Source organism: Chlorocebus sabaeus, chromosome 14, assembly GCF_047675955.1.
Source record: "Chlorocebus sabaeus isolate Y175 chromosome 14, mChlSab1.0.hap1, whole genome shotgun sequence".
NCBI lineage: Eukaryota > Metazoa > Chordata > Mammalia > Primates > Cercopithecidae > Chlorocebus > Chlorocebus sabaeus.
The window spans coordinates 47,096,218-47,111,763 of NC_132917.1; the positions used below are offsets into that span (position 1 = coordinate 47,096,218).

Genomic DNA, 15,546 nt, shown 5'->3' on the forward strand with positions numbered 1-15,546 from the left:
ATTCCCAGTTCTGCCTGACTGACCAGTTCCACCTTGAGCAAGACATTCCCTCTATCTGGGCCTCCATTTCCTCATTTTGAAACCTATCTGTGTCTCCCAGACTTTCCTGTAACAGAATCACCTTGAGTGTTTGTCACAGGCTCCTTCCCTAAATGAGGGGTGGGGACAGGGAGCTGGAATCTGTATCTTTAAACCTAGCACCCTGGTGGATTCTAATCTGGCAAGTTCAAAACATGAACACCAGATGGTTACCAAAGTTCCATTCTATGCTATTATCTATAATTCATACAAATAATCTCTTAGAAGAAAGAAGATGAAGTTTGGTACAGATTTTGACATTACATATCTTGTTTTTTACTGAATGTAGTTTATCATGATCCTCAGTTTTCATTTATAAACACACATAAGGGAAACACTTTGTATTTTCCTTTGCAAGGTGAAAAACCCAACCCAGGTGCTTGTTCCTCCTGTGGCTTTCCATTGGATTTTTACCAGGGTTGGGCCCCCCACTCCTATCCATGGAGGCTGTGCTTCCTAGGAAGGCCAACACATGTTTCCCCAGACACCTGCACGACTCATTCCATCACCGCCCTCTCTTGGGTGTTGACTCAAACGTCACCTTATCAGTGAGGACTTCCATGGGGCTCATATCACAGCTCTCTCTCCAACATTTCCTATCCTCCTCCCTACTTTGTTTTTCTACTTAGCACTCATCACTATTTAACCCACTGGAAATTTTACTTGTTTATTTTGTTTGCCATCTCTCTCCCCCACTAGAGATAAGCTCCTCAGGGATTTCTCTGTTGCGTTCCCTGCTATAGCCCTCAATGCCTAAGCTGAGACATAGTAGGTGCTCAATAAATATCTGCAAACTCAATGAATGAAATGCTTGCTGGGTGAAGGAATGAATGAATGAACTTCCTGGACTGGTGCAGATATTTGACTGTCTGCACAGTCAGAGGGACAGCCCCTCTAACTCCAGGCCATGCTCCAGCCTTCTCACAACTGTGCTCCTGGCCTCTGGGATCATGCACACACTGGTCACATCTGAACCCCATGACTGAGATGCCCCTTAGGTAACTGCATATCCTCCGTCCTCAGTCTCTCTCTGTGGGAAAGCCGGGGGTTACATGCAGCTCCACCCCTGCTCGCAGCACACCCCTTGATGAGTGCTGACTGCATCCTTTCACCCCAGCTGCTCCCCACCCTTCTTATTCTCCAACTGGGACGGTGAGACCTTGGTTGCTTTTGCTCCAGTAGGGGACTGTCCAACACCCAGCCACACTCCTGAGCCTTTCTCTAAAAACAAAATCTTCTGGCTGGGTGCAGTGGCTCACACCTGTAGTCCCAACAGTTTGGAGGGCTGAGGCAGGTGGATCACTTAAGCCCACGAGTTCAAGATCAGCCTGGGCAACATGACAAAACCCAATCTCTACAAAAAATACAAAAATTATTGAGGTATGGTGGTACACAGCTACTGAGGAGACTGAGGTTGGGGGATCACTTGAGCCTGGAAGATGGAGACTGTAGTGGGCCAAGACTGTACCACTGCACTCCAGCCTGGGCAACAGAGTGAGACCTGTCTCAAACAAACAAACACAAACAATTTCAGCCTGGCAACTTTACAAAGCAAGGCCCCATCTTTACAAAAAAAATTAAAAGTTGGCTGGGCACACTGGCTCACGCCTGTAATCCCAGCACTTTGGGAGGCCGAGGCCGGGGGATCACCTGAGGTCAGGAGTTTGAGACCAGCCTGGCCAACATGGTGAAACCCCATCTTAACTAAAAATACAAAAATTAGCTGAGCGTGGTGGCAGGCGACTGTAATCCCAGCTACTTAGGGGGTCGAGGCAGGAGAATCGCTTGAACCTGGGAGGCAGAGGTTGCAGTGAGCCCAGATGGTGCCATCGCACTCCAGCCTGGGGGACAAGAGTGAGACTTTGTCTCCAAAAAAAAAATTATAAATTAAGAATCAGCTGAGTGTGGTGGCACATATCTGTAGTTCCTGCCACACGGGAGTCAGGCAGGAGGATTGCTTGAGCCCAAGAGATCAAGGCTGCAGTGAGTTGTGGATTGCACCATCACCCTCCATCCCGGGTGACAGAGCAAGACCCTGTCTCAAAAATAAATAAATAGCTGGGTGCAGTGGCTCATGCCTGTAATCCCAGCACTTTGGGAGGCCGAGGCGGGTGGATCACGAGGTCAGGAGATCGAGACCATTCTAGCTAAAATGGTGAAACCTCATCTCTACTAAAAATACAAAAAAATTAGCCAGGCATAGTGGCAGGTGCCTGTAGTCCCAGCTACTCAGGAGGCTGAGGCAAGAGAATGATGTGAACCCAGGAGGTAGAGGTTGTAGTGAGCCAAGATCATGCCACTGCAGCCTGGGCCACAGAGCAAGACTCCGTCTCAAAAAAAAATAAAAAAACAAAAATAAAGTTAAAATAAGTAAATAAATAAATCTTTATTATTAAAAAAGACAGCTACTGGCACCTAGAGGGATGAAACAGAGTCCCAGAGCTACGAAGGAGCTGGGATTAAGCTCCTTAATCCCAGGTGGATTTAGGCTGGTGGTGGGATTAAGCAGCCTAAGGAGGTGGGATTAAGCAGGGTCCGTTAACTTGAGTCTCTTGAGCTGGGGCCCAGAGAAACTGGTTCAAGTACTTGTGGCTCTTTGACCATAACTGGCCTAGGTCTTAATATGAGTGAGAATTTGAACTAGGAAAAAATAGGCACACATGCTCACTGCAGAAAGTTTGTAATAAACAGGTAAACAAAAAGAAGAAAAACAGCTACAGTCAACACACAGAATGCTTACTAGTGCCAGCTGTTCGAAGGGCCTTTACATTAACCGACTTGTTTAATCACACAACAATCTGTAGAAGCGAAGGTTTGCCCTGCTTCCAGAGTTAGCAAACATTTAGTATGCCACCGTCAGGAAAACAAAAACAAAATATTTTGCAACCCAAGAGACACCAAAACTAGCAGGTTCAACTCCAACAAGTTGTGGTACCCAGAATAATAAAACCTTGTTTATTGTCTGTGAACTTTAGACTCCTTAACAAATACAGTTCCTGGCCAACCATGGTGGCTCACGCCTATAATCCCAGCACTTTGGGAGGCCGAGGTGAACAGGTTGCCTGAGCTCAGGAGTTCGAGATCAGCCTGGGCAACATGGTGAAACCTGGTCTCTACAAAAAATTAAAAAAAAAAAAAAAAGCCGGGACTACAGCCATGGTCCCAGCTACTTGAGGGGCTAAGGTAGGAGGATCACTTGGACCCGAAGGTTGAGGCTGCAGTGAGCCGAGATGACACCACTGTACTCCAGCCTAGGTGACAGAGCGAGACCCTGTCTCTGAAAAAAAAAAAACAACCACAAAAATTCCTGTCCCTAATTTTTGTTATGCTGTTGTCTAAAGATGGCGTGGCCTTAGTAAATGTAGTAATCATGTGAGAAAGTCATTGTTTTTCATAATGAGCAGACAAATGTAAACCATATTAGTTTCCCAGTTGCCATAACAAGTTAGCACAAACTTGGTGGCTTGAAACAACAGAAATTTACTCTCTCATAGTTCTGGAGACACAAAGTCCAGAATCAAGGGGTTGGCTGGACCATGCCCTTCTGAAGTGTCTAGGGGAGGCTCCTTCCTTGCCTCTGCTGACTTCTGGTGGGTGACTGCAGGCATTCCTTGTCTGTGGCCTCATTACTTCCGTCTCAGCCTCTGTCTTCATGCAGCCTTCTCCATTGTCGCCCTTGTCTTCTCCTGTTCTGCCTCTAATCAGAACTCTTATCATTGGATTTAGAGCCCAGGTCAATAATCCAGGAGGATCTCATTTCAAGATCCTTAAATTAATTGCATCTGCAAAGACCCTTTTTCCAAATAAGGCCACAGCTTCCAGGGGTTAGGTCATGGGCGTACCTTTTTGGGGACCACCATTCAACCCATTACTTTAGCTCTGGTGGTCTTGGGGGTTTGTTTCTTTTACTGAAATGCTATGGTTATGTTTTGATATTTGGAGGGTCAGTGCTAAAGTTTAACTCTTGCACTCTTTGCAAGTCATTTGTTGCCTTCCTTTTCTGAAGCTTTTGTCTCAGAGTTTTTCCTTGACAAACCTATGATATGATGTGGGTTGGTGCCATTATTATCTCTGTTTTATTTATGTATTTATGTATTTATTTATTTATTTATTTATTTTGAGATGGAGTTTCGTTCTTGTTGCCCAGGCTGGAGTGCAGTGGCGCCATCTCGGCTCACTGCAACCTCTGCCTCCCGAATTCAAGACGTTCTCCTGCCTCAGCCTCCCAAGTAGCTGGGATTACAGGCATGTGCCACCACGCCCAGCTCATTTTGTATTTTTAAAGTAGAGATAGGGTTTCACCATGTTGGTCAGGCTGGTCTCGAACTCCTGACCTCAAGTGATCCACCTGTCTCGGCCTCCCAAAGTGCCGGGATTACAGGCATGAGCCAGCGTGCCCAGCCTATTATTCCTGTTTTAGAGATGAGGCTACTAAGGCATAGAGAGGTTGATTACGTACATGTGAGTTACATAAATTCATACAGGCAGTCTGCTCCAGAAGCACCAGCACCCATAACGTAACCACTCAAGAGATAACCGACATTAGCCCTGTGATGTTTTAAACTGTCAGCCTCTCCCTCTTACATATTGTGTGTGTATTTATTTTATTTTTACAGAATAAAAATCAACCTATTTCCATTTCACTACATATTCTTCAATCTAGTTTTTAGTTGCTGTGATCATTCGTCATGTGGATGGACATCACTTAACGCTATTAGTCCTAGATCTTTCAACTCAGCACACTTGCATGCAACCCTTTCTCTGTGTAAAGTGCTTCTGTGTTAGGGAAGAGAGGTGAGAAAACCAGGGTCTCTGTCCTTCAGGGGCTCCCTAGCAAGTGTGGTGATTCTCAGCCTTGAATGCATTCTAGAACCATCTATGGAGATTTTAAAAGATACCCGCCACTCCATACCTCAGATCAAGTATCTCTGAATTCCTGTAGCAGGAGCCCAGCATCAGTGATTCCAGTGTCCCATTAAGGTGGAGATCTCAGGAGCCAAGGGCACAAGCTCCCATCACAATATGCTCAATACCTGCTGTCTCTGAAGCTCCTCTCCTGCCTCCTGTGCCTGGAGGCCAGACAGCTATTCCCTGGGTCTACCAGACCACAGAACTCTTCGGACAATGAATTAACCCTTTGGGTTCTGTACATATGCTCTGCTAACTTCAGCAGCAATGGTCTCTGGGCCTTCCTGCCCATGTGGATGGTTCTGTTCTTCCAGCTCTTCTCTCTGTGTTTTTAAGTGGAGGAAAGAGGCAGGATATTTAGTAAGTAGTTCAAGACAAACATCACAGGTATGGGAATCAGAAGACCAGGGTGTTAGGCCTCCCTTGGAGCCCATATAACCCTGGCCTAGCCACTTGGCCTCTCTGGAAGATGGCAAAACAACAAACAACTAGCTTGCTCTCTTCAATACTTGTAAACTGGTGGATCAGTTCTGAGTCTCCAGGGAATTCATCAAATTGGAAAGTGACCACAGCACCTCTGGTCCATAAAGGATTTGTGCCTCTGTACAAATCCAGATGAATGCTGGATTCCAGCAGTCCCTCAGCTGTGTATTCTCATGCAATGGACAGCTTGAACAATGCCTGGCCTGAAACGACCTTGCTTTAAGTGATGTTTAACTGACAAAGAAAGCACTGGGCCTGTATCTTCACCTGAAAGATGATGAAGAGACTGCAAATGGGAAAGGGTGGAGGAGAGACAAGAGGCTCCAAGAGCTACTACTGCAACTCACCCAGCTTCACGTGGCTCCTGGGGAAGACTGGGAAACTCCTGCGGCAGACTACCCCTCACGCCCTCCCAGCAATCCACAGGGCCCGAGAGCTGCTTTCTAAACCCTGCAACACAGGCTGGCTTGCCCACATTCGTAGCTTTACGCAGAGAGACTGCGAAACTAAAAATGTGAATTAAACAGATCCACAGCAGCTACAGATCTTACCCTTCCTGAAATGGGGCAAGGTCCATCTGGACATTTATGAAATTGGGCAACTTTGCTCTGAGACACTTCCATCCCCACTTTTATCTCCCCTCCTTTATACCCACTTAACCTGTGTGTGTGTGTGTGTGTGTGTGTGTGTGTGTGTGTGTTGTTGCTTTTTTTTTTCAAGATGGAGTCTGGCTCTGTCGCCAGGCTAGAGTGCAGTGGCACCATCTCAGCTCACTGCAACCTCTGCCTCCTGGGTTCAAGCAATTCTCCTGCCTCAGCCTCCTGAGTAGCTACGACTACAGGCACAGGCCACCACCCCTGGCTAATTTTTGTATTTGTAGTAGAGACGCGGTTTCACTGTGTTGGCCAGGATGGTCTCGATCTCTTGACCTCATGATGCACCCGCCTCGGCCTCTCAAAGTGCTGGGATTACAGGCATGAGCAACAGCGCCCGGCCTAACCTTTTTGGTTTTTTTTTTGAGACAGAGTTTTGCTCTGTCGCCCAGGCTGGAGTGCAGTGCCATGAACTCAGCTCACTGCAGCCTCCACCTCCCGGGTTCAGGCGATTCTCCTGCCTCAGCCTTCCAAGAAGCTGGGACTACCACTGTGTACCACCATGCCCAGCTAATTTTTGTATTTTTAGTAGAGATGGGATTTCACTATGTTGGCCAGGCTGGTTTCCTGACCTCAGGTGATCCACTCACCTCAGCCTCCCAAAGTTCTGGGATTACAGGTGTGAGCCACCGCACCCAGTCCCACTTAACCTTTTAAATGCCCAGTGACTCTGGCTCTGTCCTTCCTGTGCTCCCTCCCTTCCTCCCTCCACCATCTCACCCTCATCCCATTCCCATGCTACCCCTTCCAGTTAGCCCGAAGAGTTGTTGGAAAAACTATAGACTTCACAATCAAACAATCTGAATTTAATTCCTTACTAACTCTGTGAACTTGGACCAGTTATAAAATCCCTTTGAGCCTGTTTCCTGATCTATGAAATGGGGATAAAGATATTTAGCTGATATAATCATACTTAGCTGATAGGGTTGCTGTGCTAATTATTGAAATTAAAGGTACTTAATAAATGCAAGTTCTATATTTTTCTTCGGAAAGAGTCTGCTCTTATTTAAGTCTCGATATACATTTTATTTTATTATTATTATTACTTTTTGTTTTGAGACAGAGTCTTGCTCTGTTGCCCAGGCTGGAGCGCAGTGGTACGATCTCAGATCACTGCAACTTCCACCTCCGGGGCTCAGCGATTCTCCTGCCTCAGCTTCCCAAGTAGTTGGGATTACAGGCATGCACCACTACGCCTGGCTAATTTTGTATTTTTTAGTAGAGACGGGGTTTCTCTATGTTGGTCAGGCTGGTCTCGAACTTCCGACCTCAGGTGATCTGCCTGCCTCGGCCTTCCAAAGTGCTGGGATTACAGGTGTGAGCCACCGCACACAGCCTACATTTTATTATTAAAAATCATCTTTTTTTGCCAGGCACCATGGCTCATGCCTGTAATCCCAGCACTTTAGGAGGCCAAGGCAGGTGGATGACTTAAGTTCAGGAGTTTGAGACCAGCCTGGGCCAACGTGTCCGTCTCTACTAAAAATATAAAAATTAGCCAGGCGTGGTGACACACAACTGTAATCCCAGCTACTTGTGAGGTTGAGGCAGGAGAATGGCTTGAATCTGGGAGGAGGAGTTTGCAGTGAGCTGAGATCAGGCCACTGCACTCCAGCTTGGGCAACAGAGAGAGATTCCATCTCTCTCTCTCTCGCTCTCTCTCTCTCTCTATATATATATATATATTTTTTTTTTCTTCTTCTTTGTTTTTACTACAAAAGCAAGGCATGTTAATTTGCTGAAAACCAAAAAAAGCAAAAAGAAAACATAAAAAAACACCATAACCCTACCATCAGCACATTTACAATAAACACGACTTGTTGAGTAGTATAAGCTAGAAAATGTGATCAGCCCATGATGTTATTTTTAAATTTCATCCTCACAACCTTATAAAATAGATACTATTTAAATCACCATCCAACATGTGATTAAACAAGGCCGGGAGCAGTGGCTCACACCTGTAATCCCAGCACTTTGGGAGGCCGAGGCAGGCAGATCACTTGAGGCCAGGAGTTCAAGACCAGCCTGGCCAACATGGTGAAACCCTGTCTCTATTAAAAATACAAAACTTAGCTGGACATGGTGTAATCCCAGCTACTTGGGAGGCTGAGGCAGGAGAATCGCTTGAACCCGGGAAGTGCAGGTTGCAGTGAACCAAGATGGCACCACTGCACTCCAGCCTGGATGGCACAGTGAGACTGTCTCAAAAATAAAAATAAATAAAAAATTTTAAAAATTAAAAAAAATATATGATTAAGCAAAATTTCAGAGAGGTTAGGTATCCTGCCCAAGTTCACACAGCCAGTGAGGAGCCCAGCTGGGATTTGCACCCAGGTCTGTCAACTTGAACTGTAAGGATTTAGTCCCTATTTAGAGGCTTGTTTTTTGTTTCTTGTTTTTTGTTTGAGATGGATTCTCACTCTGACACCCAGGCTGGAGTACAATAGCACAATCTCGGCTCACTGCAACTTCCGCCTCCCGGGTTCAAGTGATTCTCCTGCCTCAGACTCCCGAGTAGCTGGGATTACTGGTGCGTGCCACCATGCCCAGCTAGTTTTTGTATTTCTAGTAGAGATGGGGCTTTAACATGTTTGCCAGGCTGGTCTTGAATTCCTAGTCTCAAGTGATCCGCCCGCCTCGGTCTCCCAAAGTGCTGGGATTACAGGCATGAGCCACTGCGCCCAGCTATTTAGAGGTTTTCAAGGAGCTGAGAGGGTATTTGGAAGCCAAGAGCTGTTTCTGGGGCCCAGAAGTATCTATCTTTCAGCAGCCTCCACTCAGGAGTTCCCTGCCTGGCTGGCTATCCCTGGCCATCCCTGGCCACACCCACCTGCCCGCCAGCCTTCCTCAGTTGCATCATCCTTACTGACTGCAACAGCAATATATTCGCTTGTAGCCCTGTGGGGGCTACTATAGAACACAAACAGAGACTTGGCTGGTGAGGCTGCTGACACAAGAGCTAGAGGCTTTGCTCCTTTTTTTTTTTTTTTTTTTTTTTTTTTGAGACAGAGTCTCACTCTGTCGCCCAGGCTGGAGTGCAGTGGTGCAATCTCAGCTCACTGCAACCTGTGCCTCCTGGGTTCAGGCGATTCTCATGCCTCAGCCTCTTGAGTAGCTGGGATTACAGGTATGCGCCACCACGCCAAGCTAATTTTTGTATTTTTAGAAGAGATGGAGTTTCCCCATGCTGGTCAGTCTGGTCTCGAACTCCTGATTTCAAATGATCCGCCTGCCTCAGTCTCCCAAAGTGCTGGGATTACAGGCATTAGCCACCAGACCCAGCCCCATCACTACTTTGTAAAGTGACCTAGGGCAAGTCCCTTGAGAGTCCCCATCTCTCATGGAAATAACAGCAATTAGTTTTTCCTGTGGTTCTGAAGGAGGTAAAGTATTATATACAAGACCACCCGGATAGTTTAAATGCCATATAACATGGAATATAATGTTACTGAGATAAGTAAAGGCAAAAATAATGTGTATATGACATGCTTACAATGTTCAAAGGGGAGTTGACCATTTTAGATTGGAGAACACACACAGGCAGACCCATCAATACCCGAGGAATACCTTAGCCACAGATAGGCAAATGTGTATTCATCAGAAAATGTACCTGACATGTAAACCCAGAACAGGTAAGTTTGATGTGGCAGTGGGCGGAGGAAAGCTGGGACCCTGAGGTTAAGACTGAGATTGGGCTGGAGTCAGGAGAGTCTGGGCTGAGGGTAGAATTCCCACTTATTATGGGATCCAGTGGGCCCCTTCACAGAAGAGGCTGAGTTTCATATTCCTGGTCTATCTGATTTGAAGAGTTCCTGGAACCTGGGGAGACACCCCACAGGCTTTGTCGAAGGACTGTTTGCAGCTCTTTGAACTTCAGAATAGGAAGACTAAAGTGAGAAGTCAGAGCAGAGAGTAAGCCAAGGCTACTTCAAACGCTCAAAACCAGGGGATGGGTCCTATTGCTTTCCACATGTGAGCACGGCCAGCCCCAACCAGCCCAGAGCCCTCAACGTCAAGCCCCTCCCTGGTCAGCCTCATGGCATTCTTGATCTAATGCCCTGTGGCTTTAAACAGCCAGCTTCTGCAAAAGGAATAAGAAAGTCCTGTATTTCTTCTGGGCTCCTACAGGCTCTTTAAAACAATGCTGTGTCTGTTTCAGATGATGATCCCCTGAAATGACCTGTGCACTCCTGCGACTTGTCACATGCCCAGTCAATAACAAATTGACCAACTGACATTCTTAGAGGCACCACTGAAGACCCAGTGCTGGGTTGGACCTATGGCGAGACCCAGAGGTTCGTAACTCTGTCTCTGCCCTCAAGGTGTTTAGCATCCACGGATTTGGGTGGTATTTGAGTCACTTTGGACCTCACCATGGACACAGGAAAAAAATCCAGGAAATGTCTTCCTCAGTGTCAGTCTGAGCAAAATAATGCCCCAGCTGACATTTCCCTGTGTATGGAAATGTTTACACAGGGATTGCACTGTGCAGAGCGCTATACCACATGGATTTGCCTCTGTAGGTTGTACTATACTTGCACATTTCCAAGGGCTGAGGAAGGGAAGGTGAGAAACATGGTGATGAGCCCCACTGTGGCCAGCACCGTGCCAAGAGATCTTTAAAGGTGGTGGTTTTAGCCTTACAACCACCTGGGTGGCCAGTATCTTCATTCTCACTCTGCAGTGGAGAGATTACAGCTTCAGGTGCTGAATGCTCTGGCTCAGGCGGCTGGGGCTGAGAGTGCACCCTCGTGAGCCAGTGGGGAAGAAGTCTGGTGGCAAGGTAGCTGGCAGCTTAGGAAGCACCTGGGCTGCTTGCTAAAGAGTGGGACTTTCTTCCAGAAGCTACAGGGGGCCCAGTACAGTAGTGAGAGAGCCATGTGATCAAGTCTGTTGGAAAGCTGCCCGGCAGCTATGTGAGGGCTGGGTGGGGAAGGGGTGGGAAAGATTGCAGAATGAGATTAGGGAGAGGACTGTGGAAAGACAGATCTGTTTTCCCTCCTCCCCCTATCCCATGCATACCGAATAACAGTCTCTGGAATCAAAACAAGCATTTTATTTTACTTATTTTATTTTATTTTATTTTTCGAGACAGTGTCTCAATCTGTCACCCATGCTGGAGTACAGTGGTGCAATCTCGACTCACTGCACCTCTGCCTCCCGGGTTCAAGCGATTCTTCGGCCTCAACCTCCCGAGCAGCTGAGACTACAGGTGCGTGCCACCACGCCTGGCTAATTTTTGTATTTTTAGTATAAATGGGGTTTCACCATGTTGGCTGGCTGGTTTTGAACTCTTGACCTCAAGTGATCCACTTGCTCAGCCTCTCAAAGTGCTGGGATTACAGGCATGAGCCACCGCGCCTGGCCAAAGCAAGCATTTTAATAACCCATTTTAAAATTTTAGACCCGGCCGGGCGCAGTGGCTCAAGCCTGTAATCCCAGCACTTTGGGAGGCCAAGACGGGCAGATCACGAGGTCAGAAGATCGAGACCATCCTGGCTAACACGGTGAAACCCGTCTCTACTAAAAAATACAAAAAATTAGCCGGGCGAGGTGGCGGGCGCCTGTAGTCCCAGCTACTTGGGAGGCTGAGCCAGGAGAATGGCGTAAACCCAGGAGGCGGAGCTTGCAGTGAGCTGAGATCCGGCCATTGCACTCCAGCCTGGGCAACAGAGCGAGACTCCATCTCAAAAAAAATAAAAAATAAAATAAAATAAAATTTTAGACCCAAGTTAGTGACCCCGTATTAATTTTGGTAATCAAAAGTTGGCTAAATTGAGCCAGCTGAGTGAGACAAGGTTGTGCTGTGAGCACTACCCTGGCAGGTGGCTGCTAGGACAACATGCTAGAAAAGATTGGCCATCGTGACAGAGGGAGAGCAGGGGAAGGCATTGACAGGGTTTGGGATTTAGGCAGACCTGAGGTTGATTTCTGGCTTAGCCATCCACTGTCATGAGACATTGAAAATATCATTTAATCTCTCTGATCTTCTTTACTTCATCTTTAAAATAAGGGTCAGCTGGGTGTGGTGGCTCACACCTGTAATCCCAGTACTTTGGGAGGCTGAGGCAGGAGAATCACTTGAGCCCTGGGGCTCGAGACCAGCCTGAGCAACACAGGGAGACCCCCATCTCTACAAAAAAAAATACAAAAATTAGCCAGCTGTAGTGGTGTGCACCTGTAGTCCCAATTATTTGGGAGGCTAAGGCAGGAGGATTACTTGAGCCCCAGAGGTCAAGGCTGCAGTGAGCCCTGGTCACTATATTCCAGCCTGGACAACAGTGAGACCCTGTCTCAAAAACCACACTACACTGCACTACACTGCACTGCACTACACTACACTACATTGCACTACACTACACTATATTACACTACACTACACTATGGGTCATCAACTTTCTCTTGCATGATTGCACAAGTACTATATTCAAAGCGACTAGCACACCACTGGTACTTGGTAGGGGCTAGCTAATATCCTTACTCGGACCTAGAAGCCGCAGTGATGGCGCACGTCTGCTTGGCTCTTTCCTGTGGAGCAGCACTGCCCTTCAGTGGCTAAACACGGAATGACAGGTGTGCCAGCAGCTCCCACCCCACCCTGCATTCCACATGTCTGAAGAGTTGTTTAAGGGTCAGACCTGCTGCATGTACTTTTCACAAAAGTTGGAGCCCTACCTTGGCCAGCAGGTGACAGGTCCCACTGTCCCCAGGACAGGGCGACCTCAAGGCCAGTGGATTCTGAATCTTGGACTGGGAAGAAAACACAATCTCAAGTAGTCTTGGAACAGCTCTCTAGAGATGGCCATGACATCCAACCCACTCCACTCTAGCCACAAGAATAGTGTGAATGAAAAGCAAATGCCAGGGGCACATTCTGGCACCCCTTGGCAAAACAAGTAAGGAAGCCATTCCACAGACACTTAGTGGGCACCGTCCAGGCCTGTGGGTCCGTGCTAGGCTGCAGATACCATGGCCAACAAAAAGGAAGCTGACTATTTAGTTGGGAGAAGGACATTAACGAAACTCACTCAAATACATAATTGCAGACTATAACAAGGATCTGAAGGGAAGGCTCAGGGTGCTGACTCCACCCAGGACAAGATAAGGGGTGCTCCTTGGTGCTACCGTGGGCTTCATGAGCACCCCCTGGCCAAGCCGCTGCCCCTGGGGCCTGTGCACACTGTGAACATTGAAATGCCCACTGCTTCTGGAAGTGGGCTAATGTGGCTCTGGGCTGTCTACGCCTCCAGCTGGCACACAGGAGTCAGGGAAGTCACCCAAAGATGAATAGGTATTAGTAAGTACTGGTGGAAACTCAGGAGCGGGAATGCCATGCTCAAAAGCTCTGAGGTGGGCCAGACACGGTGGCTCACACCTGTAATCCCAGCACTTTGGGAGGCCAAGGCAGGAGGATGGCTTGAGCCCAGGAGTTTGAGACCAGCCTGGGCAACATGGTGAAACCCTGTCTCTACAAAAATTAAAAAAAAAAAAAAAAATTAGCTGGGTATAGTGGTGTGCACCTGTAGTCTCAGCCACTCAGGAGGCTAAGATGGGAAGATTGTCTGAGCCCAGGAGGTAGAGGCTGCAGTGAGCTGTGATTGTGCCACTGCACTCCAGCCTAGACAACAGAGCAAGACCCTGGCAAAAAAAGGCCCCGAGGTGGGGTCCCATGGGGATATCTTTGAGGAAACGTGTCTGAAGCCCAGAAACCCAGAACAAGAGTAGTGCAGGTGACACGAGGGCAGTAGGCAGGGCAAGGCCTGAGGCACTGGGGGGCAATATCGGGGGTGTGGTCTTGATCCTAAGACAGTGGGACACCACAGACAGTGCTCCTGCCTCCCTGCCAGCTGTCCTCCTCCAGGGATAAGGCCCCTCTTGCTGCCTCCCTCCTCCCCTCACTGCCCAGGGTACCTCCATCAAGTCTTTTCTGGATTTCATCCTTTTCTCCCAACTCCTAGAAACATCCTCTCAAATTGTGTCTGGGATTTTTTTTTCTTCCTCCCTTCTTACCACAGTAAAATTCTGTTAAATAAAAACTAGCGTTTAAAACCGTACTCTGGGACAAGCTCAGTGGCTCACACCTGTAATCCCAGCACTTTGGGAGGCTGAGGCTGGCATATCACCTGAGGGCAGGAGTTCGAGACCAGCCTGGCCAACATGGTGAAACCTCATCTCTATTTAAAATAATGAAAATTAGCTGAGTATGGTGGTGCATGCCTGTAATGCCAGCAGCTCGGGAGGCTGAGGCAGGAGAATAGCCTGAATCCGGGAGGTGGAGGTTGCAGTGAACTGAGATCATGCCACTGCACTACAGCCTGGGAGACAGCGCAACACTGCATCTCAAAAACAAACAATAAAACACATACTCCAGCCAGGCCCAGTGGCTCTCGTCTGTAATCCCAGCACTCTGGGAGGACGAAGCGAGAGGATAGCTTGAGCCCAGGAGTTTGAGACCAGCCTGGGCTACATGGCAAGACCCTGTGTCTAAAAAGATTTTTCTTTTTTTTTTTTTTCTGAGATGGAGTCTCGCTCTGTCATCCAGGCTGGAGTGCAGTGGCGCGATCTCGGCTCACTGCAATCTCTGCCTCCCAGGTTCACGACATTCTCCTGCCTCAGCCTCCCAAGTAGCTGGGACTATAGGTACATGCCACCACACCTGGCTTTTATTTATTTATTTTTTATTTTTAGTAGATACGGGGTTTCATCGTGTTAGCCATGATGGTCTCAATCTCCTGACCTTGTAATCCGCCCGCCTCAGCATCCCAAAGTGCTGGGATTACAGGCGTGAGCCACCACACCTGGCCAAAAATTTTTCTTAATTAAAAAAAAAAAAAAAACCCACACTCACACTTCTAAGCTGCAAGGATTTCTTGCCAGCCCTGTTGCTCATCCCTGTGTGGGCTGAGCCTGGGAATGAAAGAGGAAATGTGCTCCTACCTTGCCCCCGAGGGGCTTCCCATCTCGCCATGAATCCAGAGGCTGCCTTTCAGCCAGCTGCACTACTCCGTTCTGAGCGCTGTCAATGGAAATGGCACTTGGAAACACTTCTTCTCTTTCTGAACATTTAGGTCCTCACACAGCAACCAAGCTGGTGGTCAGTGAGTGCGTTTTGTGAATGCTTTGAGGTACAGAAGGAAAGAGCACTGGACCCCTGGAGTCTGAAAACGTGGGTTTGTAACCTGGCGCTGCCATTTTTAAGGCTGTGTGTTCTTAAACAAGACTTCTCTGAGCCTCGGTTTCTTCATTAGTGGACTGGGTAAAGAAGACTTTCCCTGTCTACCTTGCAGAGGGTTTATGGGGATCGTATGAGGCATCACGGTGGTTTCTGGATGGCAGTCCTTAAACAGGTGCTACCCATGAGGAAGTTTCCACCGGCCCATGGTGAGCTAAGGAAAATAAGGACAATGAAAGGAGGTGTTTACTA

General features: G+C 47.7%; 1 long non-coding RNA gene across 1 annotated transcript in view; it reads right to left on the minus strand.

Annotated features, from left to right (window-relative positions):
- The window catches only part of LOC119627230 (uncharacterized), a 162,506-nt gene that overhangs the window by 124,682 nt on the left and 22,278 nt on the right, over nucleotides 1-15,546 (minus strand). The window lies entirely within an intron of this gene.